The sequence below is a fragment of the Podarcis vaucheri genome (assembly GCF_965113315.1).
Source record: "Podarcis vaucheri genome assembly, chromosome: 12".
NCBI lineage: Eukaryota > Metazoa > Chordata > Lepidosauria > Squamata > Lacertidae > Podarcis > Podarcis vaucheri.
This window is the reverse complement of record NC_138750.1, coordinates 25,328,970-25,347,879: the sequence shown is the minus strand read 5'-3', so window position 1 is coordinate 25,347,879 and position 18,910 is coordinate 25,328,970. Positions and strand designations below refer to the sequence as shown.

Genomic DNA, 18,910 nt, shown 5'->3' with positions numbered 1-18,910 from the left:
TCATTAGTGGATGACAACATTTTACTTGAAAGCATACGAAAAGCTGTTTTATAATTCTACAAAGCAACTTAATGTGAAACAACCATTACTGTTTGCCGACTACCTAAAGTTTTTAGAAGTCTTTGGTGGAATGATTTCAAGCAGACTGATGTGTGTTTGTTGTATTTAAACTGACACACAATCTGTGCAAACTGGCAGTCATTCAGTTATGAAGACAAAATGTGAGAAGGACAAAATGCTTGGCTGACTTCTAAATCCTTTCTCAACGTTGTACTGCAAAACATAGTGGGACAAACATGTTCCCAACTATACTAATTACAGTGAGTAGAATTATTTCCCACTACTGATATTCTAAGAGTTCTCTGTATTCTAAGAGTTCTCTATTTTATGGAACTGCCTTGAAATGTAATCATTACCTGGTCCTGGTTTCTGGTAAATAGCAACCTAAAACCAAGACTTGTAGAATTTCAAAGGTGCTTAGGTCTATTCTTACAGTTTCTGGACTTCTTTTGTGGATAAAGTATGAACTATTTAGGGGACCATAACGAAGGGACAATCATACAAAAAACTATTTGTTATACATAATCCATTGAACACATTTCCATATCTCAAAAAGGAAAATCAATATTGGAAGTGAGATGTGTTTTGCTGCATGGTCATGCCAAATTACCTGTAATTTTCCTGTCCATATTTATGGAAACAAACTGAACAGCTCCAGGTCTGCTATAATTTAGACTATCTCACTGGACACCTCTTGTAGACCAAACTATTAAACTATTTGTGTGGGGTTGACTAAGATTAGCTTGGTCTGTTAGACATACAAGATTTCTATTTATTTCTTTATTTCATAAAATTTATATACCGCTTTACTGCAAAAAAATCAAAGCAGTTAACAAAAATTATTGCTAAAAATTAGCAGCCATAATTTAAAGCATACAGAAAAAGTAAAACACAATAGATACCAAAAGCAAGGAGTTCCAAAGTGTTGGTGCTGCCATACTAAACAACAGAGTTCTTACAGATACAGGAGATCTATCTTATAGTTATTTAATGTTTTCTTAAGGCTGTCCATAATTAGAACCAATGCATTATACAGTCACATGTTGAGGGCTACATTAGTACACCTAAATGGCATTCTAAACTGCTGTTTTCTGCTCTAGTTTAAGCAGTAGGAACTGTTCAGAAAGACATCCAAGATACATGCTGCATCTCCTAAGAATCCTCTTAAGTCTTTCATATAGTAAACATTAAATTTCAGTTTAAAGGATAGGTGCAACTAAGTGGCATCTTAGTATTAGCAGGAATTGCATTTAAGCTATTAGATAAAATGTGGGGAAGGGTAGTTCAGTGGTAGCAGCACATGCTTTGCATGCAAGTTCAATCCCTGGCATTTCTAGGAAGGGCTGGGAAATACTTCCTACCTAAAACCCTGAAGAACCTCTTCCAGTCAGTGTGAACGTTACTGAGCTAGATGGGCCATAGCAGCTTCTTAGGTTCTTGTGTTTTTTTTCTAATTCTTTAAAATACTGTACAGCAGCATAGTTCCATAAATATAAGAAAGGTGTGTTTCTAATGATTACCAAGAGTAACAGTCTTTCAAAAGCAAACAATGAGCATATGATGGTGGGAAGCAATGCTTGATGCTGAGTATATAGACATGGTTAGAACTGTGTTATTACATTCTATGACACTTACTTTTGAGTAGACATATATAGGAGTGTACTGTGAGTTATGCAAATAATTTTGAGCATGTTAACTTTCTCTTAAAAAAAATCAGGTCCAGTAAAAGGAAATAATAGCAAGACATAGGCTGAATGGTAATAACTGAGTGCTGAGGACAAAAATCTTTGAAGTAATCACAGAACTTACAGAGGGATGCACAACTTGTTACAAGAGCTATCTCACTGTATCTGCCACTTCAACACTGTTTCAATTATTAACTCAAGTGGTCAAATTCATTGAAATTTGATGACATTTGCACAATAAAGTTCTACTATTTTCCATCTAAGGTATTAAATATAAGGAATTTTCAAGGACACAGAACTATGGTGCAAGAGTTACATTAAACTAATGCATGGCCACCTTTTCCCAAGAATACCATCCAGCTCTGGAAACTTTTGATTTATGGATATACTGTTTTAAAGCAGTTCATACATTAACAAAAATGCAAGAAAAGGTGGCAATACTGTTGCAGCTCTTATCCTATTGGCAGCATATCTACTTTAAATGGGGTGTTGTTTATTTGTTGCATATAGCAGAATTAATGACACTAGAATTAGCTTACCCTTCTTGAAGCATTATATGAGATTATTCCTTGGTCTCTTCCTCTTTGATTTAGTACACCTTTTAAGATTATTTATTAATGTTTGGATATCTCATCCATCATCCATTATTATTGGTGTCGTAAATTAGAGGAATGGAACAAAGCACTGGACTATTCACTTTTTCCATATTCATCAATAAAACAATCGCCTCCTCTGGCATGTAGTGAAAGAAATAAGTTGGTTTTAGCTGTCAGACCACAAGAACTCCCTCCTACGTAAACAACTTCTATGGATAATTTCTGAAATCTGGCACAATCGCATCAAAGCAATTCTCTCCTATGGGGACAGGGAGAAATTGGGACTGAACAAGCAGAAGGAGTACAACAGTGGAAAGATATATATGATTTGAGGATGAAGAAGAGCTGTGATAATGAGTGGGAGAAGGAAACTGGGAAAGGAAAGATGTGTGTGAAGGCTGACTTGGGAAAATTTGACATGAACTGTGTGGTTCAGGGTGCAAGAGGCCTGGTTAGCTCTATGTAACACTGGGATTGTGTTGCCCATCAACCAGCGGCAGCAACTGGGAGGAGCAAGACCACCAATTTCAGATTACAAAGCAGTTTAAGATACTAGGTGACAGCTAGTGCAAACCAGCTTTGAGAAACCCCACCCTCATATCCACATTGAATGAGAGGCAGGATCATATTACTAAATGTGCTCAAGACATTTGTCATCATAATCCAGGATCCAAACTAGGTTCAGAGTAAACTGGAGCTCTCCCTGCCAATTCATTTCCTCTTCAACACTGATTCCAGTGTTGAAGCTCATAGAGCAATGGTGGGAGCCTCCTTTAGGCCCTAAATTGTGCGTGGTAGTGCCCTGTGACATCAGCAGCCACACAAGCTATATTTCCCATGCTTCCAGGTATCCTGGGCATAGATGTGTTTGCTCACAAGAGCATCTAAGGGCTACTAGAAACGCTACCTGTCGCCACATAAAGATAAATATGGGACAAGAGTGGTGAAGAGGGGGGAACAAGGAACCCAACTGGATCCATTCTGGTTTGGGTTGAGATGAGATGAGACTGAATGTAAACATAGTAAAAAAAGGGGGGGGGAATTCTGGAAATAAAAGTAGGAAATGGCTAAAACTATAAACCACCCCACTTTGGAGATATAGCAGTAAAATTTCACTACCAGTAATGCCTTTCAGCAACATGCAATGGTAATTAATTTTGCTCTACAATTTCCTCCATGGGTATTTTCTCATAGGAGAAAGTTATTATATAGCCTTTTATCTTTAAAACACCAATCCCCAAACTAGTTATATATTAGGAATGATAATACATTTTGACTAAAACAACATTTTGGGCCCTCCTATTCCAGTAACAACTATGTCAATGGAAGAGATGTTAAAAGCCTAGATACAAAACAGCTATGTTTTCTCACAAAAACTGACACAAAACTAAGTGTTCAGTGAAGAGGGCTATTACACAACTGGGGGAGAGGGGAGAGGGGAGTCTGGCTGGATTTGATCTCTGGACTACAAGTTCCTGGATATACCGTAAGAGTAAGGAAAGCTACTTTAATTGTGCAATATATTCACTTTACCTCCTTTCTTCCTTCTAGGATATAGGTATGACTCTTCTTGGTTTTTATATCACAATGATATTGAGTAAAATATAATTAAGATCTTATTTTGCGAGTATCTCTTACAAAGTCGGTTTTAGATATCTTTAGAGTACTAGATTGAACATGGTCAACAAGATGGGAGGACTTCTGGAGCCACAGCTGTTGCTTTCCTCTCATTTACTGAAGCTTCCTTGGACTCTAATGTATTTATAGACTTTTATCACTGTAGAGGCGGTGATTATATGCAAGGGAACTGAGAAGCAATGGTTATGGATACAAATGCATGAAGCCCCAAGGCTTCTAGAGCAGAGAAGACCTCAATGCATTAAGCTCTATTGAATTTTCTTTCTTGCAGTGAGGAAACTGTATGTTAGACTCCTTAATGATTGCATCATACGCACTGTTCACTCTAGTTAAAAAACTGATTAAACAAATAACTAGATAAGCTCTTTGGAAAAAAGTCTGGTCCCATACCCACTAGAAGTGTAGGCAAGATAATCTCTATACCAGCATGCATAAGCATGATATGAATGTTAACTGCATTGTATTCCTAAGCATTATTATAAAATTATACTGCCTTCCTTGAAGCAGTGAGATAACAAAAGCTACACTTAAAAAAAACACCTTTAGAAATATCCACCTTTTCCTGCTACTTTCAGGCAGCTTGGCATTATAAACTGCTGGACGGAGAGAGTTTTTAAGACTACTCTCGGGGGTCATATGCTCCAACTCACCAATGGAAGTAAAAATATGCCTACATCTGGTCAAAGTGCTTAGGTAATTAACACTGCTAAAAAGGCATAGAATTTCCATCAATCTGGAATTAGTCTCTGCAATCATTCTAATTACCTTATTGACTTCTTTCACCATTCCCCAGTTGCTCTTTTAAAGTTTAAGCTTACAGTAACCACACTTAAGAGCCCAAATAACTGTCCCATTTCTTATGCCCTTGATTTAATCTTTAATGGCTGATTCTAACATATATTATGTGCCCCGTGAAAACTGCTAGAAGTACTTTTGCATGGTGGTAGCTTCCCACAGTAGTTTTAACATGTCAAAAGCAGCTCACTGTGTGGATTGCCTGAGTCACATGGAGTCAGCCCTACGCTAGTCCCAGCTGCCATTATGAATGTGTAAAAAGGTAAAGGTAAAGGTACCCCTGACCGTAAGGTCCAGTCATGGACGACTCTGGGGTTGCAGCACTCATCTCGCTCTATAGGCCGAGGGAGCCAGTGTTTGTCCGCAGACAGCTTCCGGGTCATGTGGCATCCTGACTAAGCCACTTCTGGCAAACCAGAGCAGCGCACGGAAACGCCGTTTACTTTCCTGCCGGAGTGGTACCTATTTATCTACTTGCACTTTGACGTGTAGTGTGGGCTAAATAGCACTGGACAGCCTCTGTAATATTATGTTACAACTGCCATGTGGAGTCACTATGATTGTGGAAGAATGTTCAGAAGATTCTAAGGGACCACTGTAACATACAACTCAGCCCAAAGAGGAATATAAACACCATCTATTAAAAATTAAGTATAGTGTCTGAAATACAGTAACTTTAAAACCTGCCGTATTCCAGACAATAAACCTTCAATCAAGCAAGTAATGGGCAAACCCTAAAAACATGTTATCATATTAGAGGCTTGACACCAAGAAAGCGCCATGACATACTCATCATTTTACACAATATACTGTCTCTCCTACCCAGTAAATTTATATTGATTTTAATGACAGTGATTTGTTAATTCAGAGTCCTATTTAAATGGAAGTTTTCCATTGCTGAAGTCAGCAGCCATGCCATTCATGTATCCAAGACTATGAAAACACACCGATTTTCTTTCCTAGAACGAGTATTAAACAGCCTGAAACACACAACTGCAATGTTTGACTTCATGAAATAAGTGCTTACTCAGCAAGCATACAGCAGGTAATGCATTATTCCACTTAAATTTAGTAGCACTTTATTATCCATTTTACACAAGAATCCATAACAGCAGCAAGTGTATTGTTTGACACACAGTGAAAACTCACATATTGTGTCTGACCTCTGTCAGATGAATTAATAATTTCTTTAACAGTGACAAAGCATCATGAAGAAAACAAAACAATACAACATAGAAGGTAGCATTCTAATAATGAAGATCGCCTCTGACAAACAGATTGATAGGTACTTTGAAAAGATGGGCATAAGATTTAAAAAATGGGCAAATTCAGTTTTCCTCTGGACCAAGAATAAGAAAATTGAATTTATGAACATCATGGTGATCCTAAAATATGGCATTCTTTCTTTGTTTTGTACCTATCTGAATCTCTGTTTCATTGAAAAGAACAGAATACCCCATACACACATTTTTAAAAAATATATGTATATGTGCAAAACAAGTGTACACACATGCATGCACATGCACACACACAAAAAACTATGTAACACTGTGTGTGTACATGAACACTGCTCAAAATACATGATGTGTGCGGCTACTTTGCCCTCTGAGGCCTGGAGCAAGTGTACCCAGCTGCCTCCCTCCTCTGCATAGGCCTGTTGCTAATTTGAATCTCCAAGTTTAGAAATACTATGCCTATCCACTGCTGGCGGAAGAGGTTGAATGGCAGGGGTTTGTTATTTCCTTTATGTTTTACAAAAATATATGTTATAAGAAGCAAAATTCTAGGCGCCAACATCAGATTTTACAGCTCTATTGAGTGGGAGGATTTACAAGGTTCCCCAATACTGTCGCTGTGGCACAGTGTTATATCACAGAAACAAAGCACAGAAGTTAGTAAAGCATTGATCTCTTACACAATGACATCAATATTTTCAGAACTTTCCCCGCCTGCAGGCAGAATGGCTCTCTCTACAAGCAATCTCTCTTCCACACACATACACATACAAATATGCACACTTATGGTTTGAAACTTTTGTATTTAAAGTATTTTCTCCAGGCATATGCTTCGTATTGAAGAGCAGTCTATAACTTCATTTGGCACCAGCGCCAAAGGAATGCTCTTGCATGGTTTCATCACAAATTCTGATCAAGAAACGCCAGTGTACTGCTTTTTGAAAACTTGTGGGCACGCAGTTTCAGTGACCTAACTTGATAAACTACATCTGAAAAGTAAGCTCTACCCCCGGGATAGAGAACTTGTGGACATTCAGAGTGGTTGGACTATGAGTCCCATCATCTCTGTATCGACCAGGCTGGCTGGAGCTGGGAGTCCAATAATATGTGGAGGTTCACTTGTCCCCCACTGCTTTAAATTCATGCAACAAACAAGTTAGTGATCTTTAAGGTGCCACAGCTTGCCTGCTTCTTGAAATACTTGTCATTTCTCCCCTTCATTTCTGTTACAGTTTCCTGGACAGAAAATTAAAACAGGCATTTTACTTACCAAAGCTGATACTTTCCCCACATTGTGGGTTTTATACCAGAAAATGTTATGTGTTGCATAATATTTAAATGTGCATGTGCATGTACACAGCCACAGCCACATGAACACACACCCCTATACAGACAATTATGTGCAAGACTGGCAATTTGCTTACTAACCAAAAACAGGAAGCCTCAAAAATGAAAAATAAAAAGAGAAATTTGTCTCTAAAGTATTGTTCAATATGCTGAACACATTATTTCCTTACAAATTGATCAAAAAGCTTCTGTTTCAAAAGGACATACAAGGCCAAATCTCCTTAGTTTTTAGTTACTGCCTTATTCATTATCACTCTGCACCAAATGAGGGCCAATGCACAATATATATTAGGGTAAATATCCCAGAGAGGTTTTAAAAGACAAGTATGCAAATTATTCATGGGATGAGAATCAGCTCCCGCAACCCCAAAACTGCTAGGACTCTAATGCTCCCTGTTCTCTTCCCAATCAGGAAATGCAGCTCCTGATACTTAACACCCCTTTGCCTATGTTCAAAAAGGGCATCATTATCAAAGGTTAAAACCAGCTGTCTCCAATGCCCTATGGACAGTGATGAAGAGGAAAAGGTGGACCATAGACAACTCTATGACATTAAATCCATCACCTAGTTCTTCTTGAAGGTTTAGTAAGGTGCCTTAATCTTGACTGGACTGCCACACTTATCAGATATCCACATTGTGACAGATAAAATGCAGGAAAACAAATGGTTTGTGGGGAAGGGTTCCCCACTGAATGTGGCTATGCCAGTTCGTTCATTGTTTAACTCAAGTGTTCTTGAAGAATTCATCTAACATAAATGTGTGGCGGTAGGGATTCATGCCTCTCAAAACAAGGGTTTTCTGACATTCTGTGGCTTGGGAAACATCCTCAAGTACAATTACACTAACTGGATGCACTTTTTGAATTTATTCATGAAGTAATTTACTGCAAGGGGACACGGGTGGCGCTGTGGACTCTAAACCACTGAGCTTTGGGCTTGCCGATCAGAAGGTTGGCGGTTTGAATCCCCGCAACGGGGTGAGCTCCTGTGGTTCGGTCCCAGCTCCTGCCCACCCAGCAGTTCAAAAGCACGTCAAAGTGCAAGTAGATAAATAGGTACCACTCCGACGGGAAGGTAAACGGCGTTTCCGTGCACTGCTCTGGTTTGCCAGAAGCGGCTTAGTCAGGATGCCACATGACCCGGAAGCTGTCTGCGGACAAACGCCGGCTCCTTTGGCCTACAGATCAAGATGAGCGCCACAACCCCAGAGTCATCTGCGACTGGACCTAACAGTCAGGGGTATCTTTACCTTTAATTTCCTGCAAGCAAGACACGGCAGTCTCTATCAAAAGAAAATGAGTTCCATTGAAATCAGCGGGATACGTTAGTCATTAGTAACTTGATGCCACATTAATTTCCACAGGACTTAAACATGACCAACTTATTCTGGACTGAGACACATAATTATTACATCCAGGCTGCAATTCCATGCAGACTCGGGTGGGAGAAACCCAGTTTAAACACAGTGGGTGTAATTCCACACAAACAAGTTTAGGATTGCACTAACAGTTAATGAAACATATTTTCTGAATGCGGCAGATTATCATTAACATCTCAATAGTAACTAACCGTGTTTAATACTAAATGTGCACCAGCGTGTCGTGTCTTTGATTGTGAACCAGGCCACAATCAGGGCATGCCACTTTTTTACCTTGTGCATAAAATGCAGTATTCATGCTTAAAATCCTATGTTGTGTCCCTAGTATGCTTTTCAAGCAAGAAACTTCACTGAATTATTAGTTCAAAAGAGATGTGTTACTCTATAAAGATAACAGCCAGACACCAAAAAATCACCTCACGTATGTCCAAGTGCTTGGGCTGAACTGTAATATTTTTAATATTTTTAAACAGAACGCCTCTACAACCCGTGTAACAAACCACTTTTGAAAGTTCCTGAAATTTCATGATTTGCTATATAATAGGGAGCACTTCACCTATAATATAGGCCCAGAAGACACAAAACTAGTTGCATGGGTTTTTAAAAATAAAAATCCTAGCCCATACAAATTAACCCATCAACTCATAGGCACTAAACTAGGGACTTGTAAGCATGACAACTCCAAGTCTTTCAATGAAGGTGTTTCAAAACACCTTAAGCCACTTTACAAAGTGGATTGATTGTGCTATTATCCCATATGTAGACTCTTAATATACTAGAGAGAGATCAAACCACACTTAAAAAAGAGAATCTGAAAATTGGGGAACTACAAAATTCGTGTAATCTCAAACTGTTCTCTAAACGATGGGGTGTTCTCAGTACTTAGGAGGCAGCTTCTAGTTTGGTTTAAAAAAAGAAAAAAAGCAGGAACAGAAACAATGAGTAAGCAGATGTCACAAAACTTCATTTCTGCATTTGGGAATGTGAAAACATTATTGCCTAAGGCCACAATCCTGTATCCAACTGCCTAGAAATAAGCAGTGCTGGACTCAATAAGACTGAGTAGACATGTATAGGATTGATCTGTAAGGTGTGTGTGTGTGTGTGTGTGTGTGTGTAGTGGTACCTCGGGTTAAGTACTTAATTCGTTCCGGAGGTCCGTTCTTAACCTGAAACTGTTCTTAACCTGAAGCACCACTTTAGCTAATGGGGCCTCCTGCTGCTGCTGTGCCGCCGGAGCAGGATTTCTGTTCTCATCCTGAAGCAAAATTCTTAACCCAAGGTACTATTTCTGGGTTAGCGGAGTCTGTAACCTGAAGCGTATGTAACCCGAGGTACGACTACACACACACACACACACAAACACACACACAAAACTTATTTGGTCACAAGGCCCACCAAACTCAACAGAACTGACTCCTGAGAAGACATGCATAGGATTCCACTGTCCAGAAGAGGGATATGAAAGTGAAACTACCATAAAACGCCAGAACTGAAGTTTTGTGGAGAAGCAACGAAGGAAAACCGAGCAGCTTGAGCCGGAGGAGCAAAGAAACAAGAGCGTCGGAGAAGAGGAGGGAAGGAAGGAAAAGTTCTACTAGCTTCACCTATGAGCAGATTAGGAGGGGGTGGTGAAAACAACGCCCACATGAGCAGCTCCCGTCCTCTCTCTCTCTCTCGCCTCTTGGAAACCAGCTGAGGGGGAGAAACTCGGCAACCACCAAACTAGCAGCAGCGGCGGCGCCAGGAAGCGCCTCCCCGCAACCTGCTTCTAGAAACGGGCGCGCAGGAGGGTGGAAGAGGAGCGGCCTTTGACGTTGCAGGCCTCAAAAAGAGCCACTTCCTCCCCTTCTGCGGCTGCCCTTCAGTGACAGCTGGGAAAGGAGGAAGCCGTGAGGGGACGGAAGCGGGGAGGAAGGACGGAAGGAAAGACCTGGGGTGGCTGAAGCCGAGGAGGCGGCCATTTGGGAGCGGGAAGGGGGTGGGGATGTGAGGGCGGCTTTCGTCGGCTTTTACCTGCTGCCGTTGGTGCAGGGGCGCTGGAGAAAGCGGCTCTGCCTGCCTGCCTCCTCCCCTCCTCCTTGCCCGCGTCCCTCCCTCTCTCCCTCAAAAGCCTTCCCCCCCACGGCCCGCCAGGCTGAGGGAAAAGAGGAAGGAGGCCCAGCCACCACCTTCCTCGAAGCCTTACGCCGGTAGCCGAGTTCAACCGCCGCCCCCTCGCCTCTTGCACGCAGGCGCCCGCCTTCGCTGAGGGGAAGCGGAGGCCGCCCACACCGCGCGGCGACGGCGCGCTGGCCTAGATCCGGCTGCTGCTCGGAGCGGGGCACTTTCGGGACGCCCGTCGGTCTGAGGGGCCCGGGGACTCGGGCGAGGGACAGGCCGGGAGCGGAGGGAGACGCGGGGAAGGAGGGGGCTGTGGGCTTGTCGGCGCGTGTGAGAGCGGAGTCCGCGGCTTCCTCGCCGCGAAACGGTCAGCCCAGCGCCTCAGACTAACCTTCCAGTTGGATAAAACGTAAAGGGAAAGCCAGGGGCAGCTCTCCGTTGACTTGGAGGCCCACTGAGTCGAAGGGGACTTGCTGCCTGGTTACTGTGGGAGACGGTGCTGAGGAGACGAGCGTGTTTCCTTTATTGCCTTTGCCCTCGCCTCGCTTTTCACCCCCCCACCCCCCGGAAATAAAAAATGCAACTCCCCCACCCCAGAAAGCCCCCCACCTCAACTACATTCCTGCTCTTGCAAGCTACTTTTTCTGGAACTTGCTTTAAATTGTTGCTGCTTTTTTTTTTTGTTCGTTTGCTTAAAGGTGAAGTGGCGGGAAGATTGTAAAGCAGGACTAAAATGCGGACTGAGCATCCGTCTCCCAGGGGTGCTGACTTTATTCAAGCACTTTATTCAATATTGTGGGGGCCCAGGTAAGCCCCACCCTTCATAATCTATCATATTTGAATGGGAATGGACATCAACTTTGTGGAGGATTGGCCCCCTCAAATAATTTATTGTGGGGGCCAAAAAACCCAGCGCCCCTAGAAGTTCTATGCCATCTCCTATCATTTTGAAGCAATGATTTCAGTGGGTCTACTTGAGCATGACGTAAGTTGGATGCAACCCTGTGGTCCTAATGTTGGTATATTCTGCTCCCTTTCCACCAACTTTTATTTATGACAGTTTAATGCAATGGTTCTCCCTCCCCCCACCCCCGGGCCATACTTCCAGAATAAAAAATTGCTCGCACCACACCAAAAATTTTATTGATATGGAATGCATTGGGAAACACAACTAGGATTGTCCTCAGTATCACTTCAAGGTCTTTGCTCTCATTTTGGAAATTATATTCTGCAAATAAAATATTTTGATACTATACTACACAACATTGAAATATTCAAATGTTTAATTGATTGTCCATTCTTCCCACTACATCCTCTCCTGCCGCACTAGTGTACTTCACACCCTTCAAAAACCACTGGTTTAATGAGACCATAGGTAATAGGTAAAGGTACCCCTTACCATTAGGTCCAGTCGCAGACGACCCTGGGGTTGCACGCTCATCTCGCTCTGTAGGCCGAGGGAGCCAGTGTTTGTCCACAGACAGCTTCCGGGTCATGTGGCCAGTATGACTAAGCCGCTTCTGGCGAACCAGAGCAGCGCATGGAAATGCCATTTACCTTCCCGCCGGAGTGGTACCTATTTATCTACATACTTGCACTTTGACGTGCTTTCGAACTGCTAGGTGGGCAGGAGCTGGGACGGAACCACAGGAGCTCACCCCGTTGCGGGGATTCAAACCGCCAACCTTCTGATCGGCAAGCTCTAGGCTCTGGTTTAGACCACAGTGCCGTCCACACATACCCTTTTACCATGTTTAATTAGGCTGACTGCTCGTTGATATTAAACATCAGGCAAAGTAATAAGGTAGCCTTCTGCTTGTGATCAGGTTCATTTTTTGAGGGAAGACTCAATACACTTATTAGCAAGAAGCAGGGCTTTTTATTCAGCCAGAGCTCAGCTCTGGCACCTTTCAGGTGGGCGCCATTGCCATTCTAAGAGAACAAGGGAGAAGTTCCTGGTAAACTCCAGCATCTCTTTTCCTATAAAAGTGACACTGGTGAAAAGACACTGCTGATTTTAAAAAGCCTGCATCTCTTGAAGCGGGTCAGGTGTAAAGTCCTATGTGTAATTTATAAACTTGTCTCTCTGCGTCCTGTATGGGCGATATTCTATCTTTTGAAAGGAGGCTGGACTTTGGTGGACAATATTGTTTATAGAACCATTTGCAAAACATGGCATTCACTTCAAAAAGCAATAGTTTCCTACAGTCCATTTTTACTTAGACTGATCTTCAGCATAGTAAAGGATTTTGTTACAAAGAATTATTATCTCTTCTCTGATAAGCCTACCACTGTTTCTGATCAAGACTGCTGACTGGTGTTTTACAGCAGCAGGTTTAAACATCCTGTTCTAATATAAGCACAGTAAAGTTAGGCTTATTTCTGGTAACAACAATTTAAAGTTGTTACCAACTGCTGAATATGCACAAGATTTCCTCCGTATTGGGACATTTTAATTTTAGCCTGCTTCCTGAAAGAAATAAGCCAGCCTTTCATTTGCAGATTCCACTGTATATTATTTAGTACAATATTGGACAGCTGGAATGTTCTTGGTGATAATTGTAGAAAATATTAATTCTGTGGAACCTAGTTCAACGTTTGGCCTTAAAATCATATTGATTAAATTAACTAGTGCATAGGTATCCTGCCAGCATGTGTACTAAAGGCAGAGGCGACCTTATCAGTAAGGCAAGGTGAGGTAACTGCAGATGCAGATGTTCTTCCCAACCATTTTCATTGGTAGTAGTATGCCCTGCATAACCAGCCTACTACCTCATATTTGACTCATATTTTGTTAAAGAATGAACTTATGAATGTGACCAAAATGGGTGTGGTCCAAAATACTTACAGATAAAAGATCTTCAGAATAAGGGCTGAACTCGGAAAGACCCACAACAGGGCTGTTTACTTTCTTTTTCCGACAGTAGCTTCCCCATGCTGTTTTGCCTATCACTACAACATACCCACATTTCAACACGTTGGCAGGGGCATCACTATCCTAACGCGAACATAAAGCAGTATCTTGTGCTGCTTTCAGTCGTGGAACCAGTCAGAATGTAATAAATGAGGCGTGTGTTTTGCCAACTTCAGTTGGAACTTGGTTGGGCTGCCTGCCTTTTTCTTACCTGGGAACTATGAATGTGTCTGCCTTTGTGAGGTAGTGCTCAAATGGCATTCCCTTTCCCAACAAGAAAAACTAACTATGGCTTTGGTTTTAGTGGGTATACTGGGGTAGTGTTCACTTTTAGTATGACGTTAACCAGAAGCAAGCATTGGAAATTGAAGCTTTTAATTTCAACTTCCTTGATTGCAGCTATAGTCCCTCTTCAAAATATTAGTGACAAAATAATGGAAAGTATACCCCTCTCTAGCAAAGCTTACTTTTCCCTCCTTCTAGCCTTAACTGCATAGGAGCGACAGAGGTTTAATTTGCAGTTGGTAGCTGCATTCCCCCAAGGACACAATCAGTGAATGATACTAATTGAAAATGATCCATAAAAATAGAACAACAAGGCTGACCTTATGTATCCTAAGTTCAGATTTTGCAGTCAGGCTAGTGATCCTGAAGACATACTGAATAGGAATTATTTTGTCAACAAGATAGGTAGTAAACACATTGCTGTGGGCAGAATTTATCTAGGATTCCAGAGGCAGCTTGGAATTGCCATACTGTTTGTCACCCATTGTCATTTTAAAAGAATCTGTGCCACAAATGGCTGACTTTGGCGCTACATGGTTTCGCTGGCTACCTCCTGTTTATAAAGATTTACAGGGTCACTGCAATGTTAAGTGCAGATTTTGCTACTGGTGAACTTTACTGTGTGAAGTATTCACGGCCTATTCATATTTTAAATTAACTTTACAATAATTGTTACCTTGATGTATTGAGCATTTCCTGAAGAACATTTTAGGATTCCAGAAGAACACATACCAATGCCCTAATATAAACATATTAATTGGTATGGGATTGCTCCACTTAAATAGGCTATAAGCAACAATATTTCATTATGTTTCTTATGAAAATAAGGTCTCTGTTGTTACCGCAGTTACACTTCCACTGCCTACCACCATAACCTGGTAACAACAGCAGCAAAATATTTTTGTTCGGGGTTTTACATTATGTGGAATATTATACAACTATAATAAGTTTGTTTTCATTTTTAGACAACCATTTCACTTTAAAATATTGTAAAGATTTAACTGAATTGTTATTACAGTTTAGGTGTACAGCATGTGGGAAACACAGAACATAAACCCAAAGGCTGAGTCACATGTGAAATCTGCGTGAACAGTTAATCTTTGATTTCAGTAAGAACTATGTAACTCAAGGTTTCTTGCATTCTAGTGAACTGCATTAATGTGCAATCCTAAGAATACATCATAGGGCATAACTTTCTTTGAAATCAATTCTGATTAAATTGGATTTTTAGTGAGTTCTGACTCAGTGAGGATTTGAACCTACGCCTCCCTGGCCAGGAGTCTAACGCTATAACCCAGGGAGGGGGAAAGTGTGGACTCCCAGATGTCACTGGATTTCTGTGGCCATTGATAGTATTGCTGGCTAGGGGATGCTGTGAATTTTAGTCCAATGCTGCACCACACGTAACATGAAATTATCCTGCCAACAATATTTGAAACCAACTAATCCACTCCCTTGAGTCAAATTGGCTGCTGACACTTTGTTTTCTTTGTTTAACCTTCATTTCTAGTGTAGAGCCACACGTGGTATTAGCACCTAGAATGTGTGTGTGGTCATAGCATCAGCCTACCTCCACTGTCAGGTGGACAGAGTGTTTGTGAGCTTCCCATAGACATCTGAGAGAACAGAATGGATCATTGGCTCTCCTCATGTTCTGATATGCCAGGCTTCCCCAGCTTGGTGTCCTCCCAATGTTTTGGACCACAACTCTCAACACTCATGAACTCTAGCCATGATGGCTGGACTGATAGGAGTTGGAGTCCAAACATCTGGAGGAGACTAGATCAGGAAAAGCTGACATAGGCTTGTTTCTTCATTCTATCTGTCAGGTGTATTAGATCATGCTGGATAAGTTGTTGAAAGGAGTCAATGATGGAAGGAGCCAGGAATTAATGACATGCAAGCTCTACAATTTGTGTCAGCATTTATTGTAAATTACATGCTGATCAATAAACATTTTTTTTTTTATTTAACTACATAATTGCTACTTGGTTGGTTTTGGCAAATAAAAGAAAATTTCCATTAAAGTTTTACCATAAATTTTGTGGTATATAAAATATTTGCTGTATGTATTCAAGGCTGTTATCTAGTGACATAAAGAGACAATGCCTCAGGAAACATCTAATCAGCACTCCTGTTCTTTGCTCTGCTGGTCATTTACATGTTCAGTCGTAAGAGTTCAGAAATAGGATTGTTAGACTCATATTTTAATGTCAATAATAATATGACCCTCTCAGATTTGCTTCTGTGACTGCAGAATAAATTAAATATATTAACACCAGCTGGTTGGAAAACTACTCCTGAGAGTTAGCATCAGTGGGTCAGAGGGAAGTTTTGAGTGGCACACTGCAAAGTTTGGTACTCTTCAACATTTGTATCAATAACTTAAATCACAGGTGGGAAAGTTCTAGTCTGCAGGCCAATCTTAGCTCACAAGGCAATATCCCCCAAACCACAGCCACCTAGCCCATTACTGGGGGAGGGGGGATGGCAGGGAATGCAATGATGAAGCAGACTCCTGCAGCCATCAGGATCAAATCCTTCACTCATCAGCTTAAAGGGTTAAATCTTCCTTAGTTTGGCTGTATCCCTGCTGGGAATAATTTCAATTTCGTGCAGCGAGAGCATGGTGTGTGGCTGTTTTAAAGAGCAGAGCAAAAGGGCTTTCAAACTCTGGTGGAGACAAATAGCATGAGCATCCATAGCATGCACAGACCCCCTGACCACCATCAGGTCCCAAGGGAGGGTCACCCAGCACTCCATGATGCCTTCAGCCTTTAACTAACTTGATTTTTCTATCTGACTCAAACTACAGTCCCCAACCCCACTCAGATCTTAGATCAATTCTCATTTGTTAACTTGGGGTGGAGATTCAGTAAGGAAATGTTGAATCACATTTTCCTAATGACTCTTGCATTCCAGGGATTCCAGCAAGAGTCAGACCTTTAAAATATCGCCTTCTAAGTTGTTTCCAAAGTTCCCCGCTTCCCTTAGCATAGAAAGAGACCACACTTGGTAATTTAAAAATGATTTACTTACAAACTCTTCAAAGGTCATGTTCATGTGCCTTTCCATACAGCAGCAAGACTAGTCAGGCAGTTTAACTTAGGCTCCAAAAGTGGTAAATATTTCTAAATTATTTGTATAGAAACACAAAGATGGCCATGTGGTCTAAGCTTGGAACATCCAGTTTAGACCTCCTCACTGGTAGGGTTCACATGGTGGAAAAAGAACAAAAGAGTTTGTTAACCATCCCAAAGTGAGGGGGTGTGACCTAGCTCAGCCTGGCAAGACAGCTTACTTTATGGTCTTAACCCATTCATGCATTAATTGGAATTAAGCATGTTTCATGCTCCATCCATTTGACTGGGTTGTCCTAGCAACTCTAGGTGGTGTCTAACAATTAAAACATTAAGCACAGTAAAACATCAAACATTAAAAGCTTCCCTATACAGGGATGTCAGATGTCTTCTAATAGTCAAATAGTTGCTTATTTCCTTTTCAACAATGAAATCATTGGGAAAAGACACAATTGGGTTGGATTTCAGTGACTCACATTTTGAATCTCTCTTGACTGGAGTCAGTAATAGGCTGGATAAAAGCCAATAAACTGAAGATTCATCCAGATAATACAGATATGTTAAGTCTTAACAGTGAAGGGATAATGTCACTCAACCAAGAAGTGAATATATAGCTTCCTTCAAATGAGATTGCACACCCCTTCAAAAAAGCCAGCCAGGCCTGTGACTTGAGAGTACTTGTGAGCATGGCTTTGCTACTTGACTTCTAAGTGGCAGCTGTGACCAGGAGCGCTTCCTGTTACAATTGCAATTGTACTTGCTCTGAGCAACAGAGACCTCACTACTCTAATACATGCATTGAAAGGCTCTAGATCATGGGTGAGGTTTTTGGAATTCCTAACAGTTCCAGCCAACATGGTCAACGGTCAGGGAAGACAGGATTTGTAATCCAGCAATATCTATAGGGTTATAAATGCCCTATCTCTGCCGTAGATTATATCATTGTGTTTATTTCTTTATTCATACAATTTTTAAACCGAGCCTTGATCCAAATATAGATTTTAGGGTGACGTACATAAGAATGCCAAATAACAGTGCAACGTATAAACAAACAAGAAAATAAAAACAATACAAGAAAATCTGAGAAGTTATGAACCAAAACTATTCAACCAGTATAAACAATACAACAAATCTGTAAAGGCTGAGCTAACAGAAATCTCTTAACCTGGCTGTAATGCATTCTTCAGTGGTGCTGCCTTTATATATACTTGGGAAACTATAGTTGGTCCAAAATACTCTAGTTAGGTCCCTTCAAATACTGACAAGAGAGAGAGAGAGAGAGATCCAACTCTGGAAGAGCTGCATTGGCTACATTCTGCATTTTAGGGTTTTGGGCTTTGAAACTGTAAAGCCCTTTGCAGTTGGGGCTCAGGTTACCTGAAGAAGCACCTCTTCCCATACACAGGGCTTGCCAATGTGGTGACCACCAGATGTTCCTAACCAGAGCTGATGGGAGTTGTGGTCCAACAACATCTAGAAAGAACTACATTGGCTACTGCTGCTTCAAGAGCTTATGAAGAGACTTAGGTGTACCACCACAACACTCTAGCAAAGGTACAGAAATAGGTAGTGGACTTCTGAGCTGCTTCAATAGCATTGCCCAAATTTTGGAGCCATGGTCCAAAATAATTCCCCCCTTTTTAGGGAAATTATAAGCATGGCTCTTTTACAGAGGGCATTGACTAATTATAGCTGGACGCAGAATTGTTGTATTCTCTTGTTAAACCGATTGCTCTTGAGTGATTTAACACTTTTAGCATTGATGTTGCAACTGTTTGTATTTCCAGAATGGT

At 41.2% G+C, this 18,910-nt stretch overlaps 1 protein-coding gene and 1 long non-coding RNA gene across 12 annotated transcripts in view; one reads left to right on the top strand and one right to left on the bottom strand.

Moving 5' to 3' along the window:
• Positions 1-11,542, bottom strand: part of TBC1D5 (TBC1 domain family member 5) — a 246,171-nt gene extending 234,629 nt beyond the window's left edge. For 6 of the 10 annotated variants that reach the window (XM_082193331.1, XM_082193339.1, XM_082193338.1 and 3 more), the window contains exon 1: positions 10,752-10,876. The gene's annotated coding sequence lies outside the window, so the exon portion shown is untranslated. Of the gene's footprint in view, positions 1-10,342; positions 10,701-10,751; positions 10,877-10,906; positions 11,168-11,229 lie in introns of those variants that run through there. The other 4 variants (XM_082193334.1, XM_082193336.1, XM_082193335.1 and 1 more) reach the window with 4 other exon arrangements.
• Positions 11,543-13,669: 2,127 nt separating this feature from the next.
• Positions 13,670-18,910, top strand: part of LOC309515600 — a 29,071-nt gene continuing 23,830 nt past the window's right edge. For both annotated transcript variants that reach the window (XR_014212555.1, XR_014212556.1), the window contains exons 1-3: positions 13,670-15,146; positions 16,960-17,052; positions 18,523-18,671. This is a non-coding gene — a long non-coding RNA (uncharacterized lncRNA). The remainder of the gene's footprint in view (positions 15,147-16,959; positions 17,053-18,522; positions 18,672-18,910) is intronic.